This window comes from Canis lupus, chromosome 31 (genome assembly GCF_048164855.1).
Source record: "Canis lupus baileyi chromosome 31, mCanLup2.hap1, whole genome shotgun sequence".
Taxonomy (NCBI): Eukaryota; Metazoa; Chordata; class Mammalia; order Carnivora; family Canidae; genus Canis; species Canis lupus.
The window spans coordinates 12,529,975-12,546,711 of record NC_132868.1 but is presented as its reverse complement, the minus strand read 5'-3'; the positions used below and the strand labels follow the sequence as shown (position 1 = coordinate 12,546,711).

The following is a 16,737-nucleotide window of genomic DNA, read 5'->3' as shown; positions in this document are numbered from 1 at the left end:
CCATCGAGTGAAGGCCTCGCACCCTGGCCAGTCTCAGCCACGTCCCTCCTACAGGTGAGTGGCGGCAGCCACACCCCACCGCCCACCCGCCCCACACTGTGCAACCCCCGGGAGCTGAGCAAGGCCTGGCTTGCCCAAGTGTGCAGGGCTCACGCATGAATAGCCAGGCTGTAAATATGGTAAATATTTTATTTAGAGGAGTACTCACTGGCTTGAGCGCTGATTTAAATTTCTTTCTCTGTGTCATTCTGTCTCTGTCCTTCTCTGTCTCTGGCACCACGCAGCCACATGCACACACAGGGATGTGCACATACACACCACACAGCCACATGTACATGCATGTGTGCATACAGAAGCCATGTGCACACACAGCCACACACACGTTCACACAGCCACGTGCACACGCAGCCACATGCACACACACACATGTACACACATAGCCACACGTACACGCAGGTGCACACACACCACACAGGCACACACATGCATATGCGCTCATGAGGTGGCCGCCTTTGAAGCCACTGCCTGGTACGTTTGCACTTTCTTACTGTGGCTTAGAGAGTGATGCAGGGTTTTGAAATTCAGCCTGCTGTAGCATTCAGACTGGGAGAAAATAAAATCACTTGAGATCAGAAGAAAAAGATGTGTTTGAGAGATGACTTTACATTAGTTTAAATTGGCATTAAAATCCTAAGTAAACGGAAAAAAGCAAAACCTGCTGTCAATTCTTAATGCCTTTCACTTGGTTCACTTAGTTCTTGGGTTCTGCTCCTCCCTCAACACCCTGGGCCAGGTGTGGGGTCCTAGTGGGGAAACCTGTGTGAGGAGGGCACAGGACCCCATGCAGAGGGGTGGGGTGTGAGTGTGAGCACAAGAATAAACACCAATGTGGGCTTCAGCATGAGTGTGAATGTGAGTGTGGGTGTGAGCATGAATGTAAACATAAACATGAGCAGATGACTGAATGCGAGCATGTGTGTATTAGCAGAAATGTGACCATATGATAGTGTGAGCACAAGTGTGAGTGTGAGCATGAGTGTGAGCACAAACATGAGTGTATGACTGAGTGTGAGCACATGGGTGAGTGTGAGCACAAACGGATATATGACTGAGCATGAGTGTGACTGTGGCTGAGTATGAGTGTGAGCACAAGTGTGAGTGTGAATGTGAGCATGAATGACTATATGACTGTGAGTGCGAGTATAAGCATGAGCACAAACAAGTAAACATGAATGTGAGCATGAATGTGTATGTAAGTATGAGCACGAGTACAAAGGTAAGTGTATGAGTGTGAGCATGAGTGTGAGTATATAACTGAGCACAAAGGTGACTATATGACTGTCAGCATCGGCCTGCTTTGGGGGCTGGATGACACCCCATTGCATGCACGCCCCAGTGTCTTCACCTGTTCCCCTGTCGCTGACACCTGGGCTGCATCAGCCCTGTCTGCTGTGACCGTGTTTCCACACATGGGAGCAGAAAGCTGTCCTCGAGAGCCTGCTGTCCGTGCTCTCAGGTGCACACCCAGAAGTAGAATTGGGTACCTCTGCGTCTCGCCATTCTATTTGTTATGTAATATCCCACTCCCTTGAGTGTGGGGACATCCAGCAGTGAGTGCGGATCCCTTCAGGGGCCCATCCTGCAGCTCACGCTGGGAGACACAGGTGACCCTCCCAACCCCTCACCCAGCCCCTGGTCAGGAGGGGCTCAGCTGGGACCCCACGGAGGGGCAGAAAGGTCCGTAAGCTCTGTGTCTCCTGTGGCCCATTCCTTCCCTCCACCCCTGTCCTTCCGCTGGCCCTCATCTGGTCTCCCCTCCTGTCCCTGCAGCCCACCCTAGATGGAGCAGCCAGCGAAGCCTCTCAAGCCCGGACACGGCGACTAGGAGGGGACCCATTCTCCTGGAGGGACCTGGCCTGGGCTCTCCAGAGGGTCCCCCCCCATGGTCCCTCACCTGCTCCTGTGGGCAGTTGCTGGCAGAGGAAGTGTCTCAGCCCCAGGCCCTGCTGTCTGAGGCCCTTGTCCTCTCTGAGGCCTGCTTCTGCACATGCTCACTTCCTACCTCTTCCCAACGAAGTAAGCCCCTCGTGGGTGTGGGTGTGCACAGCGGGGGCTGACCAGGAGGATGTTCCAGGCAAGGTGGGCCCACCACCTTCTGGGGATCAGAGGCCTGGGGGAGGGTCAGCTCTCTGGCCCAAGAAGCTTGGACTGGCACCAGGCTGGAGAGATGGGAAAGGCAGGCAGTTCTCCCCAAGAGGGCCTGGGAAGCAGTGCGAGGTGGGGCCCCACTGGGTCCAGGCACCCTTCCCAGGCCTCAGGGGTGCCCAGAGGCAGGGGCCGCGATGCCCGGTGTCAGGCAGGAGTGGTTTCCATGGGTGGAGGAGGTGAAAGCAGCGAACATGAAGGTGTTCCTGTGTCCTGTCTTGAGGCATCACTTTCAAATGCTGCCAACTGTTCAGAGAATAAGTTCCCCTTAAGGTTCCTGGATGCAGGAGGGAGAACATGTGTCCCTCTTTACCTGCATGAAAGGACAATTTAAGGGTGAAGTGGAGTTTTATTAGAGAAACATGGGCATTGCAGGGATTTCTCTCTTGAGCTCATGAGTTCTAAAGGGAGATGGCCGTTCTTCTGGTTGCCTGGAGTTTCCATACATAGGCCGAGGTGGTGGGAACACACAGCACACTCTACAGCATGCAGTTGAAGCACTAGATTTCAACATGGGACACCCCCCCCCACTCCCACCCCAGGAGGAGAGTCATCTGAGTCCAGTGGCTCTGAGCAGCTGTGACATACTGGTCAGAAAACAAAACCTGAAAGCTGAGCCTGTGACCACTCCTACTCCCGGGGCAGCGTGCACCTTTTCTGATCAGGAGCCATCCCACAGGTGTGCCAACAACAGCACGTAGGCAGAGAAGCGAGGAGCCTGTTCAGGAGATTCTGTGAGAAGTGAGGGCGATTCTCTCCCATCTTCTCGTTGGGTCTGAATTAGCCTAAATTTCCAACTAAATTCAACAGTTGGGGATGGGAAACCAAAACACAGAAAGCTAAAGAATTAAGTTGGCCAGCACTCAGATGTGCTTGTGAAGTGGCTGACTGCTCATGGGGTAGGCACTGCATTTGTTTGGTGGCCAAGGCCTTGAAACTCAAGGAACAGGCCATCTGTAGGCACATGGCCAGGCCCTGCAGAGCAGGGGGATGACTCATCTGGGGACCTTGCACTGTCAGTTGCCAGAGCAGCAGACATCCATGGCTTAGAAGTCCCTCTTCTGACTACAGTCTGGTAGATCCACCCCATGGATGGACAGTTGATGGTTGATGATAGATAGGTGGATGGATGGATGGGCATGTGGATGGATGGATGGATGGATGGATGGATGGATGGATGGATGGGTAGATGATGGATGGATAATGTGGATAGATGGATGGATAGATAAATAGATGATAGATGATGGATGGAGGATGATAGATGGATGCATAGATGGATGCATGGATGGATGGATGGGTGGATAGAAGGATGAATAGATGGGTAGATGATGGATGGATAACATGGATGGATGGATGGATGATGGATGGATGGATAGATGGAGGGATGGAGGGATGGATGGATGGATAAATGGATGGATGGATAGTTGGCTGGCTGGCTGGCTGGCTGGATAGATGGATTGATAGAGGAAATGAGAGGTCTGTTTCAAAAGACACTTTAGAAAGACAGAGAGAAATAAATCAGGTTAGGATTTTGGTAGACAGCCAATTTAAATAATGCAGACTTGGAGGTTCTCAGCCTGTTCCGAGGCTCAGAGTTTTCCATGTGCCCTGGGCTGCGGTTGGGTCTGCACATGGCTGGCTGCGGAGACGAGTGTTCGTCAGAGCACCTTTGTGTGAAGCCAGCCTTGTAACTGGGGAGAGGGGTTCTCCTCTGGCCCCTCTCAGGAGGAAGTGCTGCCCTGACTGGACCAGTCGGTCTGAGCCTCGCCTGTCCCTCACTCCCCTGGTGCTGGCGCATGAGGCAGCCAAGGGCGAAGGGCACCTGGAGGACTGGGCTTTCTCGGTGACTGGGAGTCTGATGAGGCCTCAGCGTGGGTGCCACAGCCTCAGAGGGAAGCTAGGGGTTCCTGGGGTGGCTTCTCCTTCTGTGAGGCTGGGCAGTGCGGCCACTGGGAGGGTCATCACAAGAAATGGGGCACGTGCGGGGTCAGCACAGAGCGTTTGGCGAGGGTCACGTCCCACCACACACAGCTCGTGCAGGAGCTGGGAGCTCGGGGTGGGGGTGTCATTAACAGGCTCCTCCAGGGGAGGTGAGCTCGGAAGGAAGGGCAGTCATTCACCTTGCTGCGTGTGTTTTTGCACATGACACACGGTACTTGTAATTTTGTGACATGAAACATTCCTCGAGGAATTACTTCCAGGGCCTCTTCACCACGATCGCTTCCCCTAAGGGGCCTCAGGGGTGGACGCGGCCTCTGTCCAGTCCCACGAGACAGTGCCAGGGGCTACCCAGGGCAGCAGGAGTGCGGCGGAATCACGCGGGCATTTTAATGCTACACTCCCTCTCCTCCCACTTCTGTTGCCAGATGTCCTGTGACTTACTGTCACCTGTTGGTCTTCTGCCAGCATGCACCTCACTGCCATTCTCTGCACCTGGAGCAGGGCATCGTACCTGCCCCTGGGGTGGGTGGGAGACTGAACAAGTGATTCCCCGTGACCTGGGGTGTGCCTCTATGGTGGCACTAAGCCCTGTCGCACTTCATCGGGGGAGGAGGGAAAGCCCTGAGCAGGATACATGAGAGACCGTGAAGCTCCTCAAATGCTACCCTGTCCCCGGCCCCTGCGGCAGAGAATCAGATGTTGGTGCTCGTCGGAGATGCCCAGCAAGGCCCTTCGTAAGGATTCTCCCTGGAGCCACACGGGCTGTTGTCAACGTGATGGAAACATATCAGGCCCCATGTTCACCCCGTGTGGGCGACGAGGACTTAGAACACCTCCTCTAAGGAGCGACCCCATAGACGACAGGGCGCATCCGTGGCAGCGGTCCTCTGAGCATGGTGCCCATGCTCCTGGGACTGTCGCAGTAATTCTTACGTGTTCCCTGAGTTCCCTGTGGCTGCCATAACACATAACACGGCCACAGCCCGGGTGCCGTGGGGCCGCGGGAGTTCATTCTGTCCCAGGTCCTGAGGCTAGGGCTCATAGGTAGAGGGGTCAGCAGGTGGTCCTTCTGGAGCCCCTGAGGGAGGCTGTGCCCCGGCCTCTTGCGGCGTCCCGTGTTGGCCCCTGATAATCCTTGGTGTGCCTGGTGTATGGGGCCTCGTCTTCCCACACACATTGTTGTGTGTCTGCACATTGGGGACCCCTTCTCCTTGCGGGACGTGGTCACTGTATTTGGGGTCCATCTTAGCCTGATCGCATCTACAAACACCTTATTTCCAAACGAGGTCCCAGGATTCCAGGGGGGGCACTGTCGCCCAGCTTGGGCATCATTTGCTTTCTCATAGTGCCGGGGTCCACCCTGACAGAGAAGTCACGGCCGTCAACCTGCTGACAATTGGGAGGACGCCAAGCTCCCTGGCGCGCATAGCCCCTGTGCCACCCAGAGGCACTGGGTGACGCGCAACCACGCTGACCGTGGGCCTGCTGGGACGGGAGCACATGGGGGCCCCATGCCGGGGTGTCGTCCTGAGCACGAGCCAGGCCCGGAGCTGGGCTCAGCGCTCCTCTCACGCAGCACCGCCTCCCGGGGAGAAACGCTGAATGTTGGTGCCGATGGGTCAGGAAGCCAGAGGAAGTTGGATGAGCCCTTCGAGGAGCGTGGTGGACGGGGCTCTTGTCAAAACCCTGCGCTTCCAAACAAATAGCAGAACTTGGAAAGCCCTGACAGCCGTGGAGGTTTCCCTGCGCTCAGACTCCGTGGAGGACGCCGAAGGGCATGTGGAAGATGTGATTCGCTCATGTTGTAAAACAGAACATATAGACGCCTGGAAGTTCTGTTTAGCTGAATAAACCGATAATTTGCTAACGACCAATGCAGGTGGTTACAAGATTACGCATGGATGAAGGACACACTTAAAGTTCAAGCTAGACCAGGGGATTCTAACACAATACAGAAGTACTAATGGGGTTTCAGATTTCTATTTTATGATGAAGCTTTAGGAAACTCTAACTTGTTGAGTTTGGGTATGATATCAAAGAATAACCCACATTATCTGAAAATACCGTGAGCGTGCACCTTTCTTCTCCAACCGCGTATCTGCGTGGGGCTCGGTTTTCTTGGTGTACCTCACCCAACGCTGCATTTGTGCACAGACCACACGAGCCCTGGGCTGTCGGCTACTGAGCCAGACATTATAGAGATGCGAGAAATGTAAAACAGTGCCACTCCTTTCACTCTTTTTCTTGAAAAATAATTCCAATAAAACGTATGCTACTTACGTAAACATGTAATGGATTTGTTTTTATTTTTGAATGAATTAATAAACATTTTTATGTGACCTGTCTTAACTTCCCATACAGCGACCAGCCATGGACAGAAGCCACAAAGGGAAGTGTGTTGGCATCTGGGATCGAGGTGTGGGGGCTGCGCCTGTGAGGGCCGCCTTTCTCTCCCCGAGTCTCCACTTTGTCCACATCTGGATGAGGGAGCACCTGGGTGTGGGGAGCAGCACGTGGCCACCGCGCAGAAGACCAGGTGCTCCCCAGGGTGGCCGGGCACTCTCCGAGCGTGGGGGCCACCGCACCACACAGCCTCCTCGCAGAAGGGGAGTGCTGGCCGCTGGGATCTGGGCGGCAGTCAGATTTCACCACGTCCAGTAGGAAGCACCTTTCTCCTACGCCAACTTGCCTAACAGCGGACACAAGAGGCACAGTAACCAAAGGGGCCCCTCGCCACGTGTTCGCCAGGGGCCGGGGCTGCTGTGCCCACGCCACAGGATTCTCTGATGTGCTCCTAAGTTTGCACACACACACCCCCCGTTGCACTTATCTGGCCAACAATGAGCAATGCATTAATTTATTTGGCATAAATGTCATTAAAATAAAGGTTATATGATTTATTTCCCCAAAAGCACTTTGACCTTGACCTCATGGGTCTGGTACAAAGGTCGGGGTCACTCCACCCAGGTCAGAACGCTCTACTTGCTGTGGTGATGTCTGCCTTGCAGGACGACCGTGATGCAGATTTAACGCAGGAAGAGCAGCTGAAGCTCTAGCGGAGGACCAAGCCGGGTGGGGACGTCAGGGTCACCTCCCTGGGCGTCCTGGCTCGGGGCGCTGCTGGCGGGTTCCTTCCTCACACAGAGAATCCTCTTCCCCACAGGTGTACGAGCACGGAGCTGTGTTCTCTGCAGTAAAGGAAGGGAAGACTCCTTTGGGCGGGCGTCAGCTTTCACTTCCCACGGGGACACCCTATGAAAAACCACCCCCATTGGTGGCCGGGGCGTGAAGCCTCTGACTTACTGGAGTTGGGCTGGGCTGGGTCTGTGGGTCTTGGGTGCACCGGCTGGCTGTGGGCCCCTGTAGGTGGGTTTCTGAGGGTGACCCAGCACCTGGCCCTGTGCCCCGGCTTCCTGCCCCCAGGCTAGTCTGCCTACATCCATCTCTGGTCCTTTCCTGTGGACAGTGCTCCTCCTGTACCAGCAGGTGAGCCGCCGACTGACAGCAGGAGGCCATGAACACTGTTCCAGGGTGGGGCCCATCCTGAATTTCCAGAGGCAGAGGAGCAAGCTGAGGGCTGGATCACCCCGGTGCGGGGCCTCCGTGGGGATGGGTGTGCGGAGCCCAGGCCTGTCCACTGGAAGTAGCTGGCACCTGCAGGAGGTGGTGCTCAGGCAGAACAGACGGGGGACAGGGACAGATGGGGGACAAAGCCGCTTCTCCAGGGGGAAAACCCCACCCTGGGCTCTGAGGAGCTGGCTGGTGAGCTGATGGGAGCCTGGCCCCCCGACCTTGAGCCAACGGCGCTTCCTGGGCACAGCGGACAGGCCAGGACGGGGGTCCACTGCCCATGGGGCCCAAAGCAAAGTCCCCTCTGTGTGCTGCAGATGGCCTGCCTCTTACCCGTCCCCAGTCCCGACCCCTCTCCAGTGTGGCCTGTGTTCAGGGGGCCAACGGGGAGGCCGGGTGGTCACGCAGAGCAGCAGGGACCGTGGCCTCTCCCTGCGCCTTCGCCAGCTTGGGAGTCGCGTGCCTTTGGTGACAGCCCCTTGTCCCTGACACCCTCCCAGCCCACCTGCTCTTCTTCCGCCAGAGCTTTTACTTTGGAGGCAGTGAACTTTCCGGCCACGGTCCTGGGCCCCGGCCTCCACCTGGAGAAAAGCTCCTCACTCTCCGGGGGGCTGGCGGCTGGCAGGGGCTGCTGGTTTCAATCACTCTGGGCCTCTCCCCCAGGTGGCAGGCGGCGGGCAGTGGGTGGCAGGCAGCGGCGGGAGGCGCTTTATTACCCTCAGGGATATTGCTGACGCTCCTGCTAATTGAGTTTTATCTTCCCCGTGGGTAGGCCTCTTCCCTTTGCATACACATCTGCATACTCAGAGTGAGTTATGGCGCCTGTGCTAATCAGTGCGGCTTGTTTTGTGGCTGGAATGGCCATCGTGTGCCCTAGAGGCAGCCCTGGCTGCGAGGGGGTGGTTTCCACAAGTTTGCTGGCGTCAGGACTTTGCCACTCGGTGTGGACACTCTGATAGGGAAAGTTTCCTGCAGGAAGAGACGCAGTTGAGGCATGAGCCGTGCTGGTCGGTGACCTCACGTGACACCCAAGAAAACCTACTTCCCATTCCAGCTGGAAGGTGCAGCTAAGTGCCTCCCCTGCTGCCGCCCTGGCTGTGGCCTCAGTGCCCGGTGCGTTCTCCATTCCCCCAAATGCGGGAGGAAAGGCAGGGGCTGGACCACTGTCAGAAACCCTGCTGTGTTGATGGTCCAGATTCACGGGAGGGGGGGCACCTCTGGACAGTCAAAAGGCCCCGGCCCCTGCCTGCTCAGCCTGCCTCTGGAGGGTGCCCTCTGTCCCCTGTGCAGCACTCAGTGGGGGAGGCAACCTGAGGGTGCAGGCAGGTTGGCCCAGGCGTGCAGCTCACTCGATGAGCCCGCAGCCCCTCCTGGTTTCTGGGTTCCACTTCTGCTCCCAAAGGAGCCCTCCCTGCAGGCCTTCTCCCAAACAGCGGGGAAGGGGATGTGGGGGCAGCTCGAAGGGAGCCTGAGCACTCTGCTCTGACCCAAGCCCACCACTCCTGCCCCTGCCCCACCACACGGCCACACAGCCACACTGGTCGCCATGGTTCCCGCCGCACATGCAGAGCATGGCTTTCCTTTCCCCCTGCGGATGGTAAGTGGTTGTCTCCATCCGTGTCGTGAGTGTTAGGAGTTGTCACTACGAGGGCCATCTGGCTGTGGGTCCCTGTCCTGACGGCACAGGGTCTCAGACACCGACCTGTCCTCCAGCCATCAGAGGGTGGGAACGAAGGGCATCCTGACTGCGGGGCGACGGGCCTCCGAGCCGGACGGATACCCACTCACAGCGGGAGCCTCGCAATCACACGCTCACAAAAGGTCACATTTGCAATAAGTAAAAGGGAAATGTAGGTAATTGGTTCTGGAGCCCGTTAATACCTCTGCCGGCATGAGAGGCGATCTGATGGACTTGAAACGTTTTTGTTCAGGTAATTAAAAATGAGATTTCATTATGTCATTAAAAATGAGGGCCAGCGAGCTGTTTCCTCGGCTACTGGAACGTTATCGCAAGAGGGAGGTCGATCCAGCAGGTACCGCGCACATGCAGGGTCCCCCGGGCCCTGGGTTGGGGTGCGGGAAGGCCTGCAGGGTGTGGGGATTCGGGGCCACCGTGAGGTCTGGGGGCAGCGGCGGAGACTGCAGGGTAATGGGCAGGAGATGGGGAGGGCCCCGGGCACTGCGCGCGGGGGCCGGGGTGCGGGAGACGCTGCTGCTGCCCGATGGGCCTGAGATGATGTCACAGGCGCCTCATCCTTTCGGCAGGTCCTCAGAGAGGCCAGACAAAAACCGCGACCTGCGAATTCTCACCGTTTGTGCGCTCCAAGGTGAAATGTCACGTCTGAAACAAAATACGGACGTGTTTATGTGTCATCTCTTTCTCAGTCCCAACTGTGAACTCTGCTGGCACTTTCTTCAAACCCTGACACGGCTTCTCAGACACGCAGAATGTCACCGCGTGGGAATCACTGTTCAGAGTTCGGATGGCTTTCCTGTTTCTGTGATCGCGGTGAAATCCGCCCGACGCGGGGTGGCTACCGCGGGAGGCCGTGCGTGGGTGGTGCGGGCCATGCGTCCTGGGCTGGTGCTCCGATCGCCTGCGCCCCCTGCGAGCCGTGGTGGGTGGGACCTGCAAACTCAGCCCTCAGCAATCCTGTGAAGAAGGATCGTGAGATAACATGTCTTTATTTTTTTAAGGCACATTCTCTGGGTAAACATGATGCTTCATGAGACCCTTCTTTTAGTCTGTAAATAGAACAAACAGTTTCCACCCAGATTTTAGGGTTAAAAAAATATATATACTGAAGTAGATGTTTTGTGGCTGGAAGATAAACCTTTATCAACGAAATCCCAATTTTATGTAAAAAATAAAACTATGTGATGGAGAAATTGTGGTTTATTTCCTGGTTTATTTAGTGCCTTTCATCATTTGGATTCCCAGCATTCAATCTTATTTTTAGCTAAAAGAAATTCACGATTTAAAGTCTTCTGCTTTTCTTTGCAGATTTTCTTCACTCCGTGAGTGAACTTGGCTGAGGAAGATGATTTTCCCTAAACGTTTTCTTATGGTTAGAAACCCGGCACCCAGGGCTGTGGTTTCCCAGTGACCCCCGGCCTGCAGGGGCAAGTGCAACTGCCCTGGGCCTGGACTCCGGCCTTGGCACCATGGTCCTAACTGGTCCTGGGTAAGGGTGGTCCGTGCACCCCTGAGCCCCCACGTGTGGGCATGCCTCTCCTACCCACACGGGCCGATTCCTCTGAGGATCCGCTGCTTCTCCCCTGCCCACCCTGGCGCTAGTGTCTTAGTCTTTCCTGCTTCCCTTGGGGCAGCAGGTGGCAGCTGATGTCCAGGGCAGTGGCTGCCGTGGCAGTGCCTGTCCCCTTTGCCCCCGTGGGACCCCCTGCGCTCCCGGGGAGGGGTGCCCTGTCCCTCTTCACTCCCCTGCTGTCCTCCACCAGGGCCCCTGTGCACACATCCTGCTGCCACGGGCATGACACAGGAGCCACAGCAGACGCCTGGCAGTCGTCCCGTGGGACTCAGCTCAGGCCTCAGAACCCGAAGTAACAGTTCTCACCTGGATCAGCTGAGCCAGCCTCCATCACCCTGGGTAACCGTCATGGGCAGGAAGGGGGAAATGGAACTCTTCATCTATACTCACAAGTCACACCAAATCCAAGGTAATTCAGGGGTTAGCGGGTGCCCCTTGCCCAGGCTGTAGTCATACTGGGGGAGTGGGCATGCTCCTTCTGGAGCCAGGACAGCCACCTGCAAGCAGCCCCCCTGAGGTGACACCTCTGGTAGCAAGGCCCCCTCCCAACAAAGCCTGGTGACTGCTGCTCCCTGCTCTGCGGGCCTCACAATGCAACAGTCACCCCGTGTGTACTGCACGGGCCGTGATCCCCGTGACACCCGCTTGCCACCCCACACTTGGGTGTGGCCAGCAGGCATGGCCCATCCACACACCCTCCTGGGTGCTCAGACCCCTGGAGGAAAGGGCTGTCCTTTCAAATCCTCCCCCAGGACCCAGGCAGCAGGCGGCCACCCCTACCTGCCTCTGTTTGCACCTGGCCTGCCTTCCATGGGGCCCTCAGGTTGCCCAGGGCCAGGAGGCTGAGGGGAGGGCAGGTGGTGCCAGGCCTGGACATCCACCCCCTGCCCAGTGTCCTCCTCCAGCCCCTGGAAGCTGGGCTCTGGCTGGGGCTCTGGCTGGGACCGACTGGGTGCCAATGCCTGCTTCTGACCCCCCGGCGTGTGCTGACCCGGCCGGAGGTTTGCTGGCACCGCACGTGAATGGTGAGCATGCCTTCCAGTGCCCACGTTTCTGCAGGGCGATCTGACGTGCTCAGGGCTTGGACACAGTCTTAAGAGTCTCTGCAACAAATGCATTTCAGCCATTTTAATAAGGAAAATGCTGCTTTTAGCCTCATCTTGAATTCTGCAGTGCAAAAAAGGAAAGATATGTCCGTGAATGGCCATATCTACTTGGCAGATAAATCATCTTCCCACGTGGTGGCTTTAGAAACTTGATTTAAGATCGGCCACCACTGGAAGTCTCAGTTTAAAGGAGAACCAAACTAGTAGAGCATAATATAAAAAATAACTCTGTTTCCTTAAAAATATTTTATTGATCATTTCAAAATGCGAAATAGTCTTTGTACTAATAAGACAGAAATTTTAATGTATGAGGATCAAGTGAATTTACTACTCACATGAGAATAATACAGGGTATGAATCACAGCACGCCCCCTCCCCCCAACACGGTGCCGTCTGCAGAGGCCTGACGGGACTCAGGGCTGATGCTTCCCCGCAACACAGCCAAGCTTCCATATCAGCTCAATTGTCACAAAATTTAAAGAAAATCCGTATCTTTTCTTTTCTTTTTTTAAAACCAGGGATATTATTTTTATATTACTATGAATAAAAAAAAAATGTGTTAAAGACAGTCTTCGGGATTCACGTCCCTGTCACTTTTACCAGGAACACCAGGAACGCTTTGAGGACAGGCCACATGAAATAAGGGAGGCTTCTCGTGCCTGGAGACAGAGCTTCTGCAGGGAGGGGAGGCCTGACGCGGGGGCCAGGGGCCTGGCAGTTCCGCAGGAGCACGAGGCTCCTGTTGTAGGGGGACTGTCGGCGTCCTGCTCGACGTGGGTCAAACCAAATTTGTTTGGATGTGACCTGGGTTGCCTTTTACCTGCGTGTGCCTGCTGGCGCTGTTCCCAGCAGAGCAGGTGAAATGGAAGACACAGGCCCTGGACCGGCAAGCAAACCCCCGACACCGGTGGAAGCGTGGATAGGCCATCCCGGCGTCGCCGGAGGGTTTCAGGTCTCCCTGTGGGCTCTCCTCTCACGTGGGCCCTTCCTCTCCCGTTCGGAAGGAGGGTTTGGGGCAGTGACTTAAATTATCTCTCCGACAGGAAAGATCTGATCATCTGCGGCCAGTGAAGCGTGGAGACCCCCGCTCGAAGAGGCCCAGTCCGTGAGGGGCGCCCACGTCGGGGCAGCTGCTGGCTTCCGAGGGCACCCGCCAGCGAGCAGGGAGGCCGGCCGTCGGTCCCGTGTGTGCCACTGGCACAGTAACAAGCCTTTTTTCAGGTGGTGACTTATTTGTAAAGGCTCGGGTGTTCTCCAGTGTCTAATTAGTACAGACGCTCATTCTTCCTGTTTTCGAATGAAATAGATTTTGAGGAAGATTTTAGCTCACCTGGGTCTGGGTCTGCGAACCCTGTGGCCCATGAAGTCATTTGTTATTTTATTGTGACCGTGCACACGATGCAAGGGTGAGAGAAAGGTCAGCAATAACTCTGCTGTTGCATTTTAGCCTGGAAAAAATGTAATATTGATCGATAAGAAAATGGGAGAGCACAACTATGAGCGCCTTACGTGATCTTCTCCGACCTTTACCCGCCATGTTGATTCTGTTCTTAAATGTTATGTCTCCCGTTCAAAAGGTTTGTCCTGTTTAGTCTCCTATTTAATTAATACATGATCTTCTTCACTCTCTCTAATGTTGCAACAAGACATTTCCTTGATTTCCTTGTTGAACCATTGTCCTTACTCCATATTCTCTCTGCCACTCTGACCAGTTCACGCGGCAATCGGTTTGTTTGGAGCCGCCACAGAAGCCCATCAACGGGCATTTAATACCTCTGTCTTCCCGCAGGTCTTTGGAACAAAGCGCTGTTTCAGATGACAAAGCCCTGCGTGGGTGAGCACTCTGCTAGGAGGCTGCCCCGGTGTGTGCATGTGTGTGTGCGCATGTGCATATATGTCTGCCTGGGTCTTGCATACATGTGTGGACGTGTGTCTGTGTGCACGTGTCCATGTGCATGTGTCTCCATGTGCATACAGGCATCTATATGTGTCTCTCTGTACATGTGTGCACGCATGTCTGTGTGCATGTGCATATGTCTGCATGTGTGTGTGTATGTGCACATATCTGTGTGTGCATATATCTGGGTGCATGTGTGCATATGTTTGTGTGTGTCTGTGTGTACATGTGTGCATGTGTTTGTGTGCACGTGTTCATGTACATGTGCATGTATCTGTATGTGTGCACATGTCTGAGTGCATGTGTTTGCATGTGCACGTGTATGCGCATGTGTGTGCATGCTGTGTCTGTGCATGTTTGCATGCATGTGTGTATACATGTGTGCATGTGTGTGTGCACGTGTTCATGTACATGTGCATGTATCTGTATGTGTGCACATGTCTGAGTGCATGTGTTTGCATGCGCACGTGTATGCGCATGTGTGTGCATGCTGTGTCTGTGCATGTTTGCATGCGTGTATACATGTGTGCATGTGTGTGTGTGCACATGTGTCTGCATATGCGTGTGTGTGCGCCAGGATGTGACCCCCCTCCAGGGCACATGAGCCGGGAGTGTCTTCCCTGGTGGGGGGGCCAGAGTGCAGGGCGGGTCCAGGAAGACAGAGGTGTGCCGGCGGGGGCTGTGCAGAGAGGCGCCGGGGGCAGGAAGGTGGGCTCAGCCCAGGGTTCAAGGGCTTGTCCACATGGCCAACAAGTTGGTCGCACCTGACCTGGGTTGGATACTGTCCCTCCAAATTCCTGCCCACCTGGAACCAGCAGATGTGACCTTGTTTGGGAGCAATGTCTTTGCAGATACGATGGTGTTGAGAGGTCACGTGACTTGAATCCATATGACCGGTGTCCTCAGGAGAAGGAAGTACAGACTTGGAGGTGGAGCTGGAATGAGGTGTCCACAGCCACCACGGCAGGCAGAGGCCTGGGTTGAGTCACCAGGAGCCTGCAGCAGGAACTTCCCCAACCGCGTCTCCATCGTGGACATTGGCCTCTGCCCCATGAGACCACATGCTGCAGTCTGTGCAAAGTGAGGTCAGGCCCCAGGGGCAGAGGGCTTCCCTGGGTTGCCTCCCACGCACAGTGCCATCAGCTCCCTGGGGTCACAGGTCACACACAGGAGCTGGAGTTGGGCTGTCCCCAGGGTTACCAGGCGGGACGTGTGCCCCAGGCCTGGCAGGGTGGCTGCAGGAGACCAGTCCACATTGGCATTTCCCATGGGCAGGCGAGGCAGGGGACAGAGTTGGGGGTCCAGCACAGGGGTCACAGAGGAGCCACGGGGTCCCCGAGAGTGCTCCCTGCTCCCCATGTGGGACAGTCCTGCCCCGTGGAGGCTGGGCACCTGTACCGGGTCGCTGGCCATTCCCGGGGAGGCTGCCGCTTGTACTGGTGCTTCTGTGAGATTCAAGACCTGTGCCCGGTGCGGGTTAACCACGCGGGGGCTGTGCTGGGGTGGGAGGGGGGCTGGCGAGGCCGAGGACCCCGGGGCCCTGCCACTCCCCACCGTCTCTGCGCTCCTTCAGGGGCTCCTCCGTGTCCTGTCCCTTCTCAGGGGACAGCAGGGGAGGAAGGATGAAGATAAGGCCTCTCGGGGCGAGGTTATCTAGCTGACCTCTGGAGAGGCTGAAAGGGGAGTGTTGTCACCCAGAGGGCACACAGGGGTCGCTGGGCGGGGAACAGGCACCGGCTGCCAGCCCGGTCAGAGGCAGGCCCGTGAAAGCAGCCCAACGGCCTGACCCTCTGTCAGCGCCGTCAGCGCCACCGTGGCTCCCAGACGCCCAGACACGCCTGCCGGCACGCATGAGTGCACGCGCGAGTCCCCTCGGAGGGGCCCAGGCCTGGGGGGGCGGGGGAGGCCTGCGGGGGGCCTGGCGGGCCTGCGGGGAGCAGGTAATAAGCTATTTATTGAGACGTGGCCGTTAGAATAATGACCGCGCTAGGAACCGTCTGGGAGCCTTCTCCTTAGTTTGGTTAAATCCCTGGTCCCGTTTTCTCCAGGCCACACCCGGACTATCAGGTGGGGACAGGCAGCTTCTTTGTTTTCGAGAAAATAGGCATTTCACTCTGTGGGTTCTGCATTCATTTGTGAATAAACAGCCTCCTGCATATGAAAGACTGTAGAATAATCTCCATTTATTCAGACCCAACACAGCCTCGCCCAGTCCTGGAAGCATCATGTGATGGTTCATTCCATGGGGAGAGGAGACTCAGAAAATAGGCTTCCCCCCCAAATAATCATTGTTTTGCAGTTCCCTGGGATTTTTTTTAAAAAGATTTTATTTATTTATTCATGAGACACACACACACACACACACACACACAGAGAGAGAGAGAGAGAGGCAGAGACACAGGCAGAGGGAGAAGCAGGCTCCATGCAGGGAGCCCGACGTGGGTCTCCAGGACCACGCCCTGGGCCAAAGGCAGGTGCTAAACCTCTGAGCCACCCAGGGATCCCAAGTTCCCCGGGATTGATTTGAGAGTGGCGAGGACGCCGTGGTAGGGTGCTAAGCAGAGCTTTCCAAAGCGAGCCCAGGGCACAGGTTAATGTCCTCACTTAACAGAGCGCAGGGGGCTGCAGGTGGGATGGGGAGGGCCCCCCACCCTGCCCAGAACTCAAGACACTTTCGAAGCTCTCTGGAAGGTGCAGTATTCGATACACACCCACATGTGGGTGGCAGGACTGATTCTTGAATTCCCTT

At 56.0% G+C, this 16,737-nt stretch overlaps 1 long non-coding RNA gene across 2 annotated transcripts; it reads right to left on the bottom strand.

The window, feature by feature from the left end:
• Positions 1–6,496: 6,496 nt before the first annotated feature.
• Positions 6,497–11,524, bottom strand: LOC140622396 (uncharacterized). Of its 2 annotated transcripts, XR_012022166.1 has the most exons (4): positions 11,292–11,524; positions 10,027–10,369; positions 7,450–8,685; positions 6,497–7,334 (listed from the first exon to the last, which is right to left on the bottom strand). It is a non-coding gene; the product is annotated as an uncharacterized lncRNA (long non-coding RNA). The 2 variants fall into 2 exon arrangements; XR_012022167.1 differs by lacking the exon at positions 7,450–8,685.
• Positions 11,525–16,737: the final 5,213 nt, after the last annotated feature.